General features: G+C 37.8%; 1 protein-coding gene across 1 annotated transcript in view; it reads right to left on the reverse strand.

Annotated features, from left to right (window-relative positions):
- Positions 1 to 898: 898 nt before the first annotated feature.
- Positions 899 to 18364, reverse strand: part of LOC126458186 (recQ-mediated genome instability protein 1-like) — a 113670-nt gene continuing 96204 nt past the window's right edge. The window contains exon 9 of the mRNA XM_050095062.1: positions 899 to 1494. The gene's annotated coding sequence lies outside the window, so the exon portion shown is untranslated. The remainder of the gene's footprint in view (positions 1495 to 18364) is intronic.

The raw sequence follows: 18364 nt of genomic DNA on the forward strand, positions 1-18364 counted from the left end.
TACATTATATCAGAACCCTAAAATGCAACTGATGTAACACACAGTAATATACTATACTATGCAACTCCAAGAGCTAGATCTGTGTGACAAATACTTCAAAGATAAACATCAACTATACAAACTGGCCATATTTTAATGTCAGCCAGTGATATAGGTCTAATTACTGACACCTCAGTTCGTGTGGCACACAATATAAAGAGAATGGAAGTATGACAAAATAACTGAAATTATTAGTTTGCTTGGGAATCTTGCACCCGAAGAGCACTGAACAAACACAGTGGAGAATTTTTTTCGTAAGTAGTGATAACAAGAAAATATTCTAGAAAGATACGGAGACTGCAGTTCTTAACAAATGACAGGTAGCTAAAGTATTACCAACATGCAACATTGAGAAATTTTGTGTAATGAGATTATATTCACTTCGATATAAAGTTATCAACATTTACCATAAAGAGGACCATATCAGTGAGCTAAAAATTTCAATTAATTTCATCCACTGTGTATTTATACTGTCTGTATCAACATGTGTTTCAGACTTTTGATGGTGACTGGTTACTCATGAAACTAGCCATGGCTTTTAAATAAAAAGATAAAAAAGAATAACAGTATGTTAACATACGTTTTTGTGCGCAGGTGTAATACCCGAATATGAGCACTCCATGCTTGAAACATACACAGAATAAACTAATATTATTTATAATGTAAATGCTTCACAGCAAGCAAGTAATATTTATTACGTAATGGTCCCGGTGACCGGAGTATACTATACTCAATGTTCACTGAGGAATACTCTGCTAAAGATTGACATCTGCACAGCTGGGGAAGCATTCTGAACATCAAAATTTCCGAATTAACAGGTTCTTCACAAAGCAAAATATGAAATGAAGTTTCCAAAATCTAGATCTTCAATACATTTTCAAATTTGTGTTTTTGTCAGCATTTTCCCATTTGCTTTTGTTACAGAAGTTGATATATATACATGCTCTTCTTCTGTCCCACATATAGGTAATCATCATTTCATTACATATGATCATATGGCACCATAAACACTATAAATGTTGACAGTAATTAACTGTTACTTTGAGGAGTTTCAATTTAAAATTGTGGCTGTTGGTATGATGATTCGTGATGCACTACACCACTTCTAGCACCTCTCAGGCCATGAGTCGTGCTCTTGATGCAGCCTATTCTTTCACTACACTCAAGAGTCAGTTCCAACTAACTCATTCCACACTTTTCTAACATAAAATCTATTTATGTCAAAAAAAACTCTTGAAAGTTAATACTCTTAATTATGTAGAATGCATATGACAGCTGAAAAATCCACAAATTCAGATGTAGCGTAACTACTTCCATCTCCAACATATGCTTGAATGGATTTATTCACTTACGTACTCTTGTTTAAAACTGAACCTCTTTGTGATTTCTGCTGCCCCCTCTTCTTTTTGGCGACACTACAGAACTTGTTTCACTGCTTTCTTCGAGAAGACGTATCTGGAACAGATATAACATAATTAGTCAACTTCCAGACTCTGGACAACATGTAAAAAATGAATACAAGCAATCAATCAACTTAGTAATGGGAACAACCAAATGAATACAATCAATTCAGTCGGTTTTAGTTTTGAGTATTGCTTGTATTATTATTTATTATTTCTTTTGAGTGAAACCAGTATATGGTAGCAACCAAATGAAACCATTCCACTGTTTTGGCATTGTTAAGTTGTTATTGCCTGTCATCACTGTTATTGTCAGTCTGATATTTGTTTTTGATTTAAATTTAGTGCCAAAAAGTTGCTTTCCGTTAAGTTTTTCATCCATGTTTATGAATTGGTATTTGACAGTGAACTTACATCTGGATCAAAATGCCAAAACATTTAATAGTGTAGGAATGGGAGAAATCATATGACTGGCTAAAAAGTTATCCTCAAGATAAATTCAATGCAATATATAGTACAGTATATTCCGAAACTCTATTAATTAGGAGCAATTCAAAGAAAATTAATGACTGCTGAGATATAATTCTCATGAAAAAAATGCTTCTGACAACTGACAGTATACGCTTAAAAAGTGAGTTATTTAATCACTATGAGGGTTTAAAACAAAATTATCTCATATGCTTCCTGTTCATGTCACTGCAGCATTTACTGAAAGACGATTACCAGTAAAGAGTGCAAACCATTGCAAAGAGACGCACAGAGCTTCAATAAATTCAAATAAAAAAGTAATCGTTCATTTACTTAAACATAAATGTATAATGTAGTACCAGCTAATGACTCTTTAAAATTAATCAAAAATCCATACGTAACACTAGAAGTGCATAAATTTGTATTTAAGTAAATAAATACGTAAGTTTTGAAAATATTTTATTTTTGGAAATATATTTTTTTATTCATCTCTCCCTGAAATAAGATACACTGTTTGCCTTTAAAAATTTAGCAACTGGTTCATCTATAACCAAAGTGTCTGAAAAAGTACACAAACCCAAAGGCAAAAGGGCTCTCTCCATGGTGATGGGAGTTTGCGTTTGGGTGTCTGTGTAGTTGCATGTGTGTGAAAGTATGTACTTTAGAGCATGAGCTCGGCAGACTGTGTGAATAACACTCTTCTGTTACACATTTCTATGTTCCACGTATCAGTCCGCTTTAGGTGAGCAGCTGCCTTTCTGTTTTTTGATGTACTCTCCACCCAGAATTTCAGATATTTACCATGAAATGTATAATTGCATACTGTCACCATGCTTTTCACTCAGACAATATCCTTGGGTGGGGAATGGTGCACCGGTACAAATGTATGACAACATTATAAATGCAAAAGCATTTACCTCCCATACATTTATGAAGGACCTGTAGTTAAGTAGAGATCAACATTGTAAAAGAGGCGAGGAGCAGTCTTTAAAGGCAGTGCTTTGTACAGGCATTCATGTTCATGCATGAGAATAAATAAATAAATAAATGAAAATAAAAAAATGAAAATTACACCAGCAAAAATAGTGTGTGCGCAAACTGTAGTGATGAAATCGCAAAGTTAAATGATCATATAAGTAGCCTTTGACTAACCATTAAGGTCGTATTGAGCCAAAAAAGGTGTATTTGAAAAGCGAACCATCATCATCATGAAAATCACACACACTGCCACACGATCGCCAAACTCTTCCAAATATGAATACTAAAAACACTAATGTCTGAAATTTATGAACCATTATCACCACAAAAATTGTGTACATTTCAGGGTGACTTCCAAATAAGTAGATTGCAATCACAAAAGATGGTTATAAACTTGAAAGTTCAAAGTGTGATGGCAGCAAACTTATAAACAATGCACTGGCAGAACAAATGAAGCAACAGTAGGAGATACTGACAACATAATCAAGAATAAGAATCCATCATGTAAAAGGTACAGTGTTCTTTTCTTAACAGACAGCCAAGGCACAAACTGAGCAGCTAATTTACAAGATTATAACAAAGACTTCCAAGCAATGGGAACAGTAAAGCTGGCTGCAACTACATAAAATGTTATCAATCTCGACCTGCAGGAAGAAATGTAAGATGAAAGTGAGTATGTCGTTTGCATAGCTGGTGCCAACCAGTGTTGCCAACAGTATATAACTTTTTCCAAGCAGATTGAGAGTAAAAAAGACTAAAAAATGCCTTAAAAGAACTAGATTCTAGATTTTTATTCAGAAGCATAGAAATGACAACGAAACGCCATTCACTCAAGATATAGACTGCATAAATAACATATTTTTTACTGAACTTACCTAAAACTGAATAAGAATGTCGTCTTTATCATTATTGTCATCATCCTCATGGAAAAGAGAAGCTGCAGTAGAAGTTGATGGTCTCGATTTATATGCTTCAGTTGTCCCAATTGTTCTGAGAACTGACACAGGAAACACGTACTTATGGCAGCACCGATTCTTTCTGCGAAGACCCGCACGAATCCCTAACATGGCATTTACTGTATCTGTACGCATTTGATTCCTTATCTTCGTTTTGATGAGATTCAACTGGCTGAATATTCTTTCTATCTCGCCGTTTGACCAAGGAAGCACAAGCCTAGATAATGCAAATTCTGCAAGTACTTTAAAAGGATTTTAACTGCTGGTGTCATGGTAACTGAAAACCTCACACCAGAAATCGATAGAATTGTTAATGTTATCCCATTGGACGACGGTCATTGTTTTCCACTGTAATTCAGTTATTGTAATTGTATCATTATCCAAGTGAGAGCTTTCTAACAGGGGTATTAAGTGTTCTTTTACCACTACAAGCGACTTTGAAACTGCAAGAAGAGAGAATTTCCTCAATATTTCAATATTATCAGGCAATCTTTGCTGTAATTGTTTGACAAGTGAAGAAGCAAATTTTACAAATCTTTCTCTAACATGCTTTTCTTCACCTTCGGTTATTTTGTTTCTAATTTCTTAATTTTTTTTTCAAACAAGTATCCAAGATACGGCTTTGGATCTAGGTGATTTTCGAAATCATTGTCAAGATATTTTCTCTTAACTGGATAGACAGGAATGACAACTTGTTTAAGAAGAGAGTGAATAAGAATTACCAGGTCATCTAATAACTTGCATGGGTCCACACCATTTGACTCCGATTCCTTACTGACTCTCTGAAGACTTGAAAGGATATGTTTCAAAAATAGCAAATATACTAAATTAAGTTTGTGTCTGAACATCGAATAGAGCAGTCCAACTGTGTAGCATTTTTCACTTTGCCTAACAATTTCAAAATGAATTTTTAACTCAAGCCATTGATCAGTTATTCTACATACTGCAGGCTAAATAGATAACCATCTTGTGTCACACGCATGGGAGATCTTCAGTGGCTCCTCCCCATCATTTAGGACTGAGAAAATCTGGCAGTAAAAGAGCTGTTGTGAAGAAGATCGAGAAAACCAGTTACAAGTTTCCCTAATCAAAATGTCCAAATTTCTTAGAAGACATTCTGCAGTTGCTGCAAAGGTTGTCAACTGAATGGAATAACAGACACACCTTATAAGTACCAAAAGCGGAATCTCCCTTTTAAGTATTTCATACACGCCATTATTAATACAAACCATCACACTAGCATTATCTGTTCTTATTCCCTGCAATTTCTTTAAGTCTAAATTAACTTCTTTCAACACCTCTTTAATAGCTGATACAATAGATTCAGCGTTGCGTTTTTCAAGTTCGACTAGTGTAATAAATGTCGAAACAATCTTGTGGGATGTTTTACTATGATAAATTATAGCAATTAATAGAAGTTTAGTGACACTAATACCAGTTGTTTCATCAATTAAAATACTGTACATAACATCATCAACATCACTCCTAGGATTGTTCGCAAAATAGGGCACAAGAACATTCTTGATAATACCACTACACTTTGTACAATGTAACTTAACCTGGCTTGCAATAAGATTGTCTTTGAACCTGTTTTACACATTTCTTCCAAGTGATCATACGACATTATAGCACAATGTGCGGACACAAAGAGGGCGAGTGACCCTTCAGCTTCCTAACGTCCTACGGAATCCTGAACTGGTTTAAAATTAACATTTTCCTGTCTTTGGGAGGAAAAGGAAGATACAGCAGATTTATGTTTTTTGTTTCTGCTTGATTTTCCAATCCACTAACCGAGCTCTTACGGTACAGTGACACACTTTACAGAATGCCTTTGTGTCATCTCCTACAGCTTGTGATAACCATTGGACAAATTTTGGATTTTTTAACCATTCTTCCCTAAACTTTTGGGTGTATTGAGGTTTAACTTTACCCATATTAACAGAACTATAATCAGTCACTATGACGAGAAGAACAAGCACTAAGCACAGCCGCTTCTGACATGAATTCGACAATAACTGAATAATAACAAGCAGTTTGCAGTTCGTTCAGCTGCTCGGTCCTCGGCAATGGGAGTATATAATAGAAATATTATACCGTATCATGCATTATTGAAATTAGTTAAATTACAATTTCAATTTTTCATACATTTAAACTAATTTTACAAAATAAAGTACAAGAGTTCCTTACTTAAGTACTTCTTGAGCTCGTTATTTACAGTAGCAATACCAGTACCAGTAGCAATTAAGCTTAGATTCATTCGAAGAGCTGCCAGGAAGCTACTTAAAGAAACAGCAAACGGGCGCTACTGCACATGCACATCAACGCTGATGTCAAGAGCCCATGCTTGGTGTCTGGGCTCTTCAAACGCATTTTACTGATCGACTGTCACCGAGCGGCAAACAGCTGGACTTTTACAGGTGATTTTATAAGAATAAATAAACATAAAACATAAGAACACATAAAGTGCTTACCTTACAATTATCGAAGCTCCACAAACAGTGAACTAATGCGATCAGCTATTGAAAGACAATTTAAAAAATGTGGCCACGTACCCTCACTACAAGCCACTTAACTATGCGCATGCACGAAACTGGCAGCTTGACAGTGCCAGAAAATTTTCCTCAGGTAGCATCTGGCTACTTGATGCTACTAGTCGCTCCTCAAACAGCTGGTGCCCCACTTCAAGTAGCCAGATTCGGGACCAGACATGATTCGAATGCGACTTCCGCTCTGCACATGTGCAGTAGCCAGAAAGTAGCCTTTCAAACAAACGTTTTTTGTTTCTTAACAGAGTTGTTTTCCAACTAGATATGGTGTTTTTGAAAGGCCATCTGGTTGGAAAATTTAGGATTCAGTTGCTAGTGGGAAATTTAGTCTTTTTAAAATATTATCTGGTTGAATTCTAGTCTTTTTATTATTATAATCTTCGAAAAGTTTATTTTTTTCATTCTAGCCTCTTAGCAGAGGGCTTGTAGAAATCCTTGGGCAACAGAAGAGATATTGAAATTAATTGATGAAAGGAGAAGATATGAAACAGGCAAAACGGAGCACAAACATCTCAAAAATGGGATCGAGAGAAAAGTGCAAAGTGGCTAAGCAGGGAAGGCTAGAGGACAAATGTAGGGGTGTACAAGGATATTTCACTAGGGTTAAGATAGATACTGCCTACAGGAAAATTAAAGAGACCTATGGAGAGAAGAGAACCACCTGTATGGATATCAAGAGTTCAGATGGAAAACTAGTTCTAAGCAAAGATGGGAAAGCAGAACGGTGGAAGGAGTATACAGAGGGTTTATACAAGGGCGATGTACTTGAGGGCAGTGTGATGGCAACGGAAGAGGATGTAGATGAAGATGAAATGGGAGATAAGATACTGCATGAAGAATTTGACAGAGCGCTGAAACACCTAAGTAGAAAGAAGGCCCCGAGAGTAGACAACATTCAGTTAGTGCTACTGACAGCAAGATCAATTCGGATTCCGTGGATATGTTGGAACTTGTGAGGCAATACTGACCCTACGACTTGTTGTTGTTGTTGTGGTCTTCAGTCCTGAGACTGGTTTGATGCAGCTCTCCATGCTACTCTATCCTGTGCAAGCTTTTTCATCTCCCAGTACCTACTGCAACCTACATCCTTCTGAATCTGCTTAGTGTATTCATCTCTTGGCCTCCCTCTACGATTTTTACCCTCCACGCTGCCCTCTAATACTAAATTGGTGATCCCTTGATGCCTCAGAACATGTCCTACCAACCGATCCCTTCTTCTGGTCAAGTTGTGCCACAAACTTCTCTTCTCCCCAATCCTATTCAATACTTCCTCATTAGTTATGTGATCTACCCATCTAATCTTCAGCATTCTTCTGTAGCACCACATTTCGAAAGCTTCTATTCTCTTCTTGTCCAAACTATTTATCGTCCATGTTTCACTTCCATACATGGCTACACTCCATACGAATACTTTCAGAAATGACTTCCTGACACTTAAATCAATACTGGATGTTAACAAATTTCTCTTCTTCAGAAACGCTTTCCTTGCCATTGCCAGCCTACATTTTATACCCTACGACTTATCTTAGAAAATAGATTAAGGAAACGTAAACCTACGTTTCTAGCATTTGTAGACTTAGAAAAGGCTTTTGACAACGTTGACTGAAATACTCTCTTTCAAATTCTGAATGATTCAGGGGTTCAATATAGGGAGCGAAAGGCTATTTACAATTGGTACAGACCAGATGGCAGTTATAAGAGTCAAGGGGCATGAAAGGGAAGCAGTGGTTGGGAAGGGATTGAGACATGGTTGTAACCTATCCCAAATGTTATTCAATCTGTATAATAAGCAAGCAGTAAAGGAAACAAAAGAAAAATTTGAAGTAGGAATTAAAATCCATGGAGAAGAAATAAAAACTTTGAGGTTTGCCGATGACACTGTAATTCTGCCAGAAACAGCAAAGGATCTGGAAGAGCAGTTGAACAGAATGGACAGTGTCTTGAAAGGAGGATATAAGATAACTTCAACAGAAGCAAAATGAGGATATTGGAATGTAGTCGAATTACGTCGGGTGATGCTGAGGGAATTAGATTAGGAAATGAGACACTTAAAGTAGTAAAGGAGTTTTGCTATTTGGGGAGCAAAATAACTGATGATGGTCGAAGCAGAGAGGATATAAAATGTAGACTGGCAATGACAAGGAAAGCATTTCTGAAGAAGAGAAATTTGTTAACATCAAGTGTTGATTTAAGAGTCAGGAAGTCTTTTCTGAAAGTATTTCTACGGAGTGTGGAAGTGAAACATGGACGATAAATAGTTTAGACAAGAAGAGAATAGAACCTTTCGAAATGTGGTGCTACAGAAGAATGCTGAAGATTACATGGGTAGAATCACATACCTAATGAGGAGGCACTGAATAGAATTGGGGAGCATAGAAATTTGTGACACAACTTGACTAGAAGAAGGGATTGGTAAATAGGACATGATCTGAGGCATAAAGGGATCACCAGTGTAGTATTGGAGGAGAGTGTGGAGGGTAAAAATCTTAGAGGAAGACCAAGAGATGAATGCACTAAACAGATTCAGAAGGATGTAGATTGCAGAAGGTACTTGGAGATGAAAAAGCTTGCACTGGATAGAGTAGCATGGAGAGCTGCATCAAACCAGTCTCTGGACTTAAGATGATGACGACGACAACAACAACAACAACAACAACAACAACAACAACAACAGATTTTATAGTATAAACAGTTGCAAGAAAGTAATTTCTTCTATAGCCTGTAGAGCATACTGAAATGAACTAGAATGAACAAAATAAACTTTTCGAAGAATAGAACATTAAAAGGACCAGAATTCAACCACATAATATTTTAAAAAGACTAAATTTCCCACTAACAACCAGAGCTTAAATTATCCAATCAGATGGCATTTCAAAAAAAACTAGATTTAGTTGGAAAACAACTAAATTGGCAACATTGATGGCAGCAATATCACAAAAAACAAGGCGTAAAGTTGCTTAGAAAGCCTGAAAATGTTCAGTATTTAACAAATAAAGCAGAGCATGAGGGTGTATACCTAAATGAAACTAAACCACATTTCTTCATAGTAAATGAACCGAACTGCAAGGAAGAGGAAGCACATGGGTGCAGACTAAACAATTACAAACTCATAAACTTGTTCTGTAGAAATACACAAAGGTGATGGGGTAGGAATTTACAGCAGAAATGATGCAGCATGTGAAAAAGTCAAATGGATAGGTGATCTGAGTACTGAAATGGTACTTGAGGTTGCAACGATATATTTCAAACTAGGAAATGAATAGGTTACTTGGGAGGTGCGTCGAAAATTTTTTAACTGTCTGGAGGACTTGGAGAAGAATAAAAAATTTGCTTTTTGTTGGGGACACCAACATAGGCTCATTAAATAAGAGCCTTAATTCTTTGCTTTATGTCGACTTACTAAAGTGTTATATCTATAACAAATTCACTCAGAACCTACAAGAATTACTACAGACACACATATATGCATTGACAACATTCTCACAAACATAACAAAGGAGATTGCAAACACAACCAAGTTAGAAAACCACATATCCAACCAAAGAGCCCTTTCTATGGAAATCGATACTCCTTATAGCATGAGGAGAGCCCTGGCAGTTGAAGTGACCTCGGCGTGTGTGCTTTGCGCATCCCTGATGGCCAATCAAATCATGATACTTTGTTTACATTACCGTGGCAACATCTCAGTTCTGACATAGTGAGGCAACTCTTGCTTTCAGACAACAGTGCAGCATGCTGTGTTCAGGTTTGAGTGTGTACATGTGCATTTCATTAATTCTGTGAGTCTCTTGCTCTTTGTGGAAAATGACTTCTTGTAGTGCAGAGAAGAGGAATTTTGGGAAAGGAGTTACGCTAAAATCTAAAGCATACGAATTTATTTACAGATTGTGTTTACTTTGAAATAGACAAAGACAATGCTGGGCCTTCGACACCAACGAGTGATGTGACTGACAGGGCGGCAGAGGTATTGAACATCTCTACTGTGGCAGTGACAAGAGTCACAAATGATAAAGAGGATGCCAATTCAGTTGGGAGCCCAGTTAGTGTAAAGTCTGGAAAAGCAGCCTGGAAAGTCAAGGAAGAGAGTGTGTGTCATGTGACTAAAATACCAACTCATAAAAAAGCTATCGTGCACTATAGCAGAAAGGAGTACCCCACATTGAAAGAGTTGATGGGACACAGTGGTTTGTTCACAGGCAGAACGACAAATATTTCCACTGTTACAAAAAAAAGGGGGGGGGGGGGGCTTCCAATGGAAAAACTTCTCAGGAAGAAAGGTACTAATGGAACACACAGACATTGTGGCATGGAGGTGTCAATTCCTGCACGAGTTGCTAGCAGTGAAACCAGAGAACGTCATATGGATTGGCGAAACATGGGTCAATGTGCGTCTTCCACGATCCATAATGTGGACAGATGACACATGCCGACAAACTATGGGTGTGGCAACTGGTAAATGAGGGTGACTAATTATTGTTCATCCTCGCTCTATGAACTGTTTGGTGCCTTGTGCTATGATGATATTTCAGTCAAAAAAGCTGTTGATTACCACAAGGAAATGAATGCAGATACATTTAAAGACTGGTTCATTACTCTTTTGTTGTTAAATGTCAGTTCTGGTAGTGTTTTGTAATGGAAAATGCATTTCACCGTTCTGTACAATCAAATAAGGCACCAACAGCTGCTGCAAGGAGAGACGAAATAGTCAACTGGTTGAAAGATAATAAAATAGGCTCTGAACAGACTATGTGAAAATGGAACTTCTGGAATTAGTGAAACGATACAACCAACAGAGACACAGTAAGTAACTGATATGTTAGCAGAGAACCACGGCCACAATGTTATGCATCCTCCACTGTGCCACTACCATTACATTGCCATCAAACTTGTCTTAGCTCAAAGAAAAGCAGATGTTGCCAAGCGAAATAAAACCTTTACATTGTGAGACACAGAGAAGCTGGCACACGAATAACAGCAGAAAACTGGAAAACCATCATGAACCACATGGGGAAAGAGTTTACAAGGTCAAAATAAAAGAAGGCATACAAGAAGACTCCATACGTATTTCATATTCTTTATCAGACGATGAGGACAGTAGCAGCAAATGTATCAAAGTCTGTGTGGGGTCATGACAAGAAATAATTAATCAGATGATGATGAGCTTGGGGTTTCCATTCTTCCACATGAAAAATAAAGATAACTTCTTCATTCGATATTTAGCATGTAATACTTGTGCAGTTTTCTGTAATTTGTTAATGTCACAACTCTATTCATGTAGGTTTGTGTAAGGAGGCAAACTCAGCTATCACATGAGAAAAAACACTTATTTAAGGAACACATCAATCAGTAGAACACTGCCAACAAAAATGCTGCAATGAAACATGCGGCACTGTATGACTCTGTAGCTCTGGCTGCCCCAGGGCCGAAGGGTAACTCTGTTACCCAGCTCATCAGCCCACCAGTCTCTGATGACCCATTGCACTTCTTTTTTATTTATTTTATTTACACATCAAGTTCCATAGGACCAAATAGAGGTACAAATCTCCAAGGTCATGGAATGTGTCAGTACGTGAAATTACAACATAAAAGTTATAACAGATAAAAACAAAAGGTTTATGAACCTAAAAAAGTCAATCCATAAGTTTAAGTAAATGCAATCAACAATACACGAAGAATCAGCTTAATTTTTCAAGGAACTCCTCAACAGAATAGAAGGAGTGACCTATGAGGAAACACTTGAGTTTCAATTTGAAAGTGCATGGAATTCTTCTAAGATTTTTGAATTCGGTGGTAGCTTATTGAAAATGAGTGCAGCAATAAACTGCACACCTTTCTGCACAAGAGTTAAGGAAGTCCGATCCAAAAGCAGGTTTGGTTTCTGCCGAGTATTAACCGAGTGAAAGCTGGTTATCCTTGGGAATAAGCTAATATTGTTAACAAGAAATGACAGTAAGGAATATATAATTAAGACGTCAATGTCAAAATACCCAGACTCGTGAACAGGGGTCAACAAGAGGTTCATGAACTTAACACCTCTTATTGCCCGAATCGCCCGTTTCTGAGCCAAATATATCCTTTTAGAATGGGAAGAGTTACCCCAGAATATAATACCATATGACATAAGCCAATGAAAATAAGCAAAGTAGAGCAATTTTCATGTTGAATGAACACTCACTTCAGGTACCGTTCGGATAGTAAGAATTGCAGCATGAAGTCTTTGAACAAGATCCTGAATGTGGGCATTCCACAACAGTTTACTATCTATCTGAACACCTAGAAATTTGAACTGTTCAGTTTCAGTAATCATATGCCCATTCTGTGAAATTAAAATGTCAGGTTTTGTTGAATTGTGTGTCATAAACTGTAGAAACTGAGTCTTACTGTGATTTGGTGTTAGTTTATTTTCTACAATCCATTAAGACATGTCATGAACTGCATTATCTGAAGCCAAGCCAATGTTGCACACAACATCCTTTACTACCAAGCTAGTGCCATTAGCAAACAGAAATATAGAGTTACTCGTAATAAGAGAGGACATATCATTTATATAAATAAGGAACACGAGTGGCCCCAACACTGATCCCTGAGGCACTCCCCCCCACCCACCCCACACACACACACACACACACACACACACACACACACACACACTTGACCGTACCCCACTCAGATCCCACATCATAACCATTCTCAACATCTTGAATAATGACCTCTTGCTGCCTGTTGCTAAAGCAAGGGGTGAACCAATTGTGAGCTAATCCCTGTATTCCGTAATGCTCCAGCTTTTGGAGCAATATTTTGTGATCAACACAATCAGACGCCTTAGTTAAATCAAAAAATATGCGTATTGTTTGAAACCCATCCAGTACAAATGGTTCAAATGGCTCTGAGCACTATGGGACTCAACTTCTAAGGTCATCAGTTCCCTACAACTTAGAACTACTTAAACCTAACTAACCTAAGGACATCACACACATCCATGCCCGAGGCAGGATTCGAACCTGTGACCGTAGCGGTCGTGCGGTTCCAGACTGTAGCGCCTAGAACTGCTCGACCACCCTGGGCGGCCCCATCCAGTACCTCACAGAGAGAAGAGAACATAGCATTTTCAGTTGTTAAACGACTTCTAAAGCCGAACTGTACATTTGATAGCAAATTGTGTTATATAAAATGATCAATTATCCTTACATACACAGCCTTTTCAGTAACTTTAGCAAACACTGATGGCATAAAAATAGGTCTAAAATTATCTACCTTATCCCTTTCTCCCTTTTTACAAAGCGGATTTACTACTGAGTACTTTAATCGTTCAGGAAACTGACCATTCATAAAGGAAGAATTACAAATATGGCTAAGTACAGGGCTAAAATGTGCAGCACAGTATTTTAATAATCTGCTAGGCACTCCATCATAATCATGAGAGTCCTCAGTCTTCAGTGATTTGATTATTGACTCAATCCCCCTCTTGTCTGTATCACAGACGAGTATTTCAGACATCAATCTCGGCAAGGTATTTGACAAGAAAGTTATATGATTCCTTGTAGAAACCAAATTTTTATTTAATTCACCAGCAATGCTCAGAAAATGATTGTCAAATACTGAACATAGGCTACATCTAATTTATCAGTAACAGAAATATTTTTACTACGAACTGACTTTATATCGCCAACCTTGTGCTGCTGACCAGACACCTCCTTCACAACTGATCATATGGTTTTAATTTTATCCTGTGAATTAGCTATTCTATTTGTATATCACATACTCTTTGCCTTCCTAATACCATTTTTAAGCACCTTACAGTAGTGTTTGTAATGGGCTACTGTAGCTTGATTGTGACTACTTCTAACATTTTGATATAATTCCCGCTGTGTTCTACATGGTACTCCTATCCCACTAGTCAGCCACCCGGGCTGCCTACTACTGCTAGTACCCCGTTTAGAACGCTCTAATGTAAAGCAACTCTCAAAGAGCATGAGAAATGTGTTAAGGAGAGCATTATATTTATCACCTATGTTATAAGCACTATAAACATCCTGCCACTCTTCTTCCTTGATGAGGTTTAAAAAACTCTCTATTGCTGTTGGATTAACTTTCCTACATAGTTTGTAATTATATGTGACATTTGTTTGACCACAAAAGCCTTTTAGTGTTAAAATTTGTGCATCATGGTCTGAAAGGCCATTCACACTTTTACTAACAGAATGCCCATCTAGTAATGAAGAATGAATAAAAATAATGTCTATGGCTGTGCTACTGTTCCCCTGCAGCCTAGTTGGAAAAAAACACACTCTGCATCAGATCATATGAATTCAGGAGATCTACCAATATCCTTTTTCTTGCACCATCACATAAAAAATTCATACTGAAGTCACTACATATAACTAATTTCTAGTACTTCCTACAAAGTGAATAAAGAACCCTCTCTAGTTTGAGCAGAAATGCTCTTGGGACCTATAAACAACAGCAATTAGAAGTTTAGTTTCACTAAATTCAACTGCCCCTGCACAACATTCATCAAATATCTGTTCAGTGCAGTGCCGTGATACATCTGTGGACTCAGATGGAATACTGTTTTTTACGTACATGGCCACTACCCCACCCCGCAAGTAAGACCTTCAAAAACAGCCAGCTAATCTGTATCCTGGTAAAGGAAGCCTCTGAATTGTCAAATTATTTAAGTGGTGCTGAAACATACCACTAATTTCAGAGAGAACACCTTTAAGCAGTTCACTAACTTTATCTCTAATAACTCTTATATTTTGATGAAATATGCTAATTCCTTCTTGACTTGGAAACATGATATCCTCTGAAGGTGAGCCCTTAGCTAGAGGGACATCACTTAAGCAGGTATACCTACAAGCTGACTTCAATCTAAAAAAGGTGCAGCTCTAATACCAACTACTACATGAATTTTTCCATGGGTGATACCACCACAACCCACTACACTCGTCACCTACAAGTGTTGCCAGCCTCCCCTTCTCATACCTATTGAGATGCAGGCCATGCCTAGTGAAAACCGATCTACTGATAGACCCAAATGGCACCACTGAAATGTGACCCATACCGTCTGCCATCAGCGCCCTCCCCAGCCGCATGTTGACGCACCTAACAGCTGCATTAAGATGAGGCTGATCATGACACTGAAACAGTTGCACGAAATGCACATTAGTGCCACCAGTTTGAGTAGTTATCTTTACCAGGTCACCACCTACATCATATTCCCCATCCCTATCAAGACTGTTCCCAGCTCCACCCACTATCACTATCTGATTCTCCTCCGTAAAATTCCTACATAACTCCCCTATGCTGTCAGTCACCTGAGCCAACCCTGCACTAGGCTTCACAATGGTGGTGACCTGGTACTCACTCCCAACACTTCCTGCAACTGCTGGTCCACATCTCTACCATATGAACTACCTAGCAGCAGAACCTTCTTCTTTCTGTTCGACTTTGTAACTGACCTAGGCCTCCTATCTGCTGAGGACTGCTGCATGTTCCCTACATCTACAGCTACAACGGGCTCCTCTCCACTCAACTCTGACAGTTGGTCAAATCTATTGCATATACGCAAAGTATAACTGTCTGAATACCTCCTCCTCCTAGTTGCCTTCTTGCCAACTGCCAGTTCCCATTCCCCACCTCCATTCACCCTCCTCAACCTATCGAGCTCCTTTGCGTGTTGTAACTGCACCTGAAGGGCACAGATCTTATGCTCCTACTTCTCTATCGACTTATTTCTACTACAGATTCTGCATTCCAAGGAGAGGATCTCACTAGAATGCCCACTGGCTTCCCCACTGTATTCCCCCAATGAAAATACGTTGAACAAATCCCACACCATAACCTACAACTCACAAACCTATGACAGAGCCCACACTTCTCACTCATGGTAAAATTTTACAGTTACTGAAAAAAAAACTATACATCAACATTACCTAAGTTCAGTTACACCAATAGAACTACTTATAGAACTGACAATAGCGATCTCAAAATTCTCTGTCCACTAAGAAAGCAACTACTTGTATTAATACTACTACACCACAGCTAACACCAATACCAACAAAACTTCACAAAATGATTAGCTAAAACCAAAAATTCAAGTGGCAACTGTAACACTCAACAAAGTTAAAACACTGAATGAAAATTTTACTGAAATATTTCACTAGAAGTGTCAGCTGAAAACAAAGGCATGAAGTTTACTAAATGAGTTCAACGCACAGTAAACTAAGCAAGCGAACGTTTCCACAAGTTTATTACATCATTATTTCGCCACAAACATCATGAAACACCGGTGAAAATGATTAAATTTAATAACCGTATAACAGTGCACAAATAACTTTGTCAGTACTTAGCTTTATAACCACTACAGCTGCAACTGCACACCTCAGTAGTGTGTTTACACTACTGAGGCGCGAGGCTTGGACGAATGACGTAAGCACACTTACAAATAACAGACCACTCAAGTCAGTAACACAGGAAGAAAGACTGAGATTAATGAATGTTGAATACTGGCAACTGCACTCCCAACTGTCAGAGCTCCTCTCTCATCATACGGAGTATACACATAACTAAAAATGACCTGTTTATATACCGTACTCTAAGGACTACAAGACTCACTTTTTTCTTCGAAAAATTGCCTCCAAAATTCAGGTGTGTCTTATACCTGAACTTAATATAAAAATGTCCAGTATTTGATTTAAAATTCACACTAGTTTTAAAAAGGGCCATATATTTGTTGCCATCGGAAAAATATCTCCATCCGGCAAAACTAGGTTCAATAAGCAGCAGCAGTGCACTGATGTGACGAACATGAGATGCCGGGATTCACAAGCTTTCTAACACTGTCTTCCTCCTGTCGCACCATCATAAAGCCAGAACACTGTCTAGCCTATGATGCATCATTGCAGTCTATGGTGCCAGTGCACTTGAATTAAAAGTGATTTGTGTTATTGGTAACTGTAACATATTTTTGTTAGCAGCTAGTTTTGTAATGGAAAAAAATTAAAGGTATTCATATGATGCAGGCTGTAAATTGAAAATAACAGCATATGCAGAAGAAAATGAAACAGAGCAGCTGAGCGGCATTCCAGCCCCCCACCAACATAAAAAACATTCACAACTGGCAGGCTAGTAAAGAAGAACTGAAAAAAAAATGGGGAAGACTAAATGTGCAAATAGAGTACTGAATGCAAAACTAGAAGATAATGTATTGAAATGGACTGAACGACACCATCAAAATGACACTGGAATTAATACAAAAATTATTCAAAGCTAGAACTACAGTGGAACTTAACAGACTTTAAGGGTGGAGTTGGTTGGTGCTATAGGTTTATGAAGCATCATGGACTCAGCATGCGAACCACAACCAAAGTATATCAGAAAATGTGACAAGAGTGTGAGGAGAAAATATTATCTTTCCACTGCTTTATTACTCAACATCGAAAGAAAATCAGTGTGTAGTTAAACCAAATGATGAATATGGACGAAACTCCTCTGACATTTGACGTGCCAAGTAACGGGACTGTTGCCATGAAAGATGCTAAAACTGTACGTAACTATAAAAACAAGTGAACACGAAAAAATGCACTACAGTGTTGTCCTTTCATTTGTGCTGATGATACTAAACTTAACCCAACAAACATATTTAAGCACAAAACAACACCAAAACCTTCTGAAATACTTCCAGGTGTTGTTCATGTACATGACTAGAGTTGGATGGACGAGGCTGGCACAGGATTATGGATTAACAGAGTGTCAGAGAGAAGGGAAGGTGTTTTATTGAAGAAGAGTTCTCTTCTTGTGCTGGTCAGTTTAGTAGTCATTAGAAAAATTCTGTGAAAGAGAAATTGAGACAGGGGAATACAGAGCTTACTATTAGTCCGAGAGAACTTACTTTACAATTGCAACCTTTTGATGTCTCGATAGATAAACCATTTAAATTGTATATTAATGAGGAATGGAACAAATGGATGATGGA

This window comes from Schistocerca serialis, chromosome 2 (genome assembly GCF_023864345.2).
Source record: "Schistocerca serialis cubense isolate TAMUIC-IGC-003099 chromosome 2, iqSchSeri2.2, whole genome shotgun sequence".
Taxonomy (NCBI): domain Eukaryota; kingdom Metazoa; phylum Arthropoda; class Insecta; order Orthoptera; family Acrididae; genus Schistocerca; species Schistocerca serialis.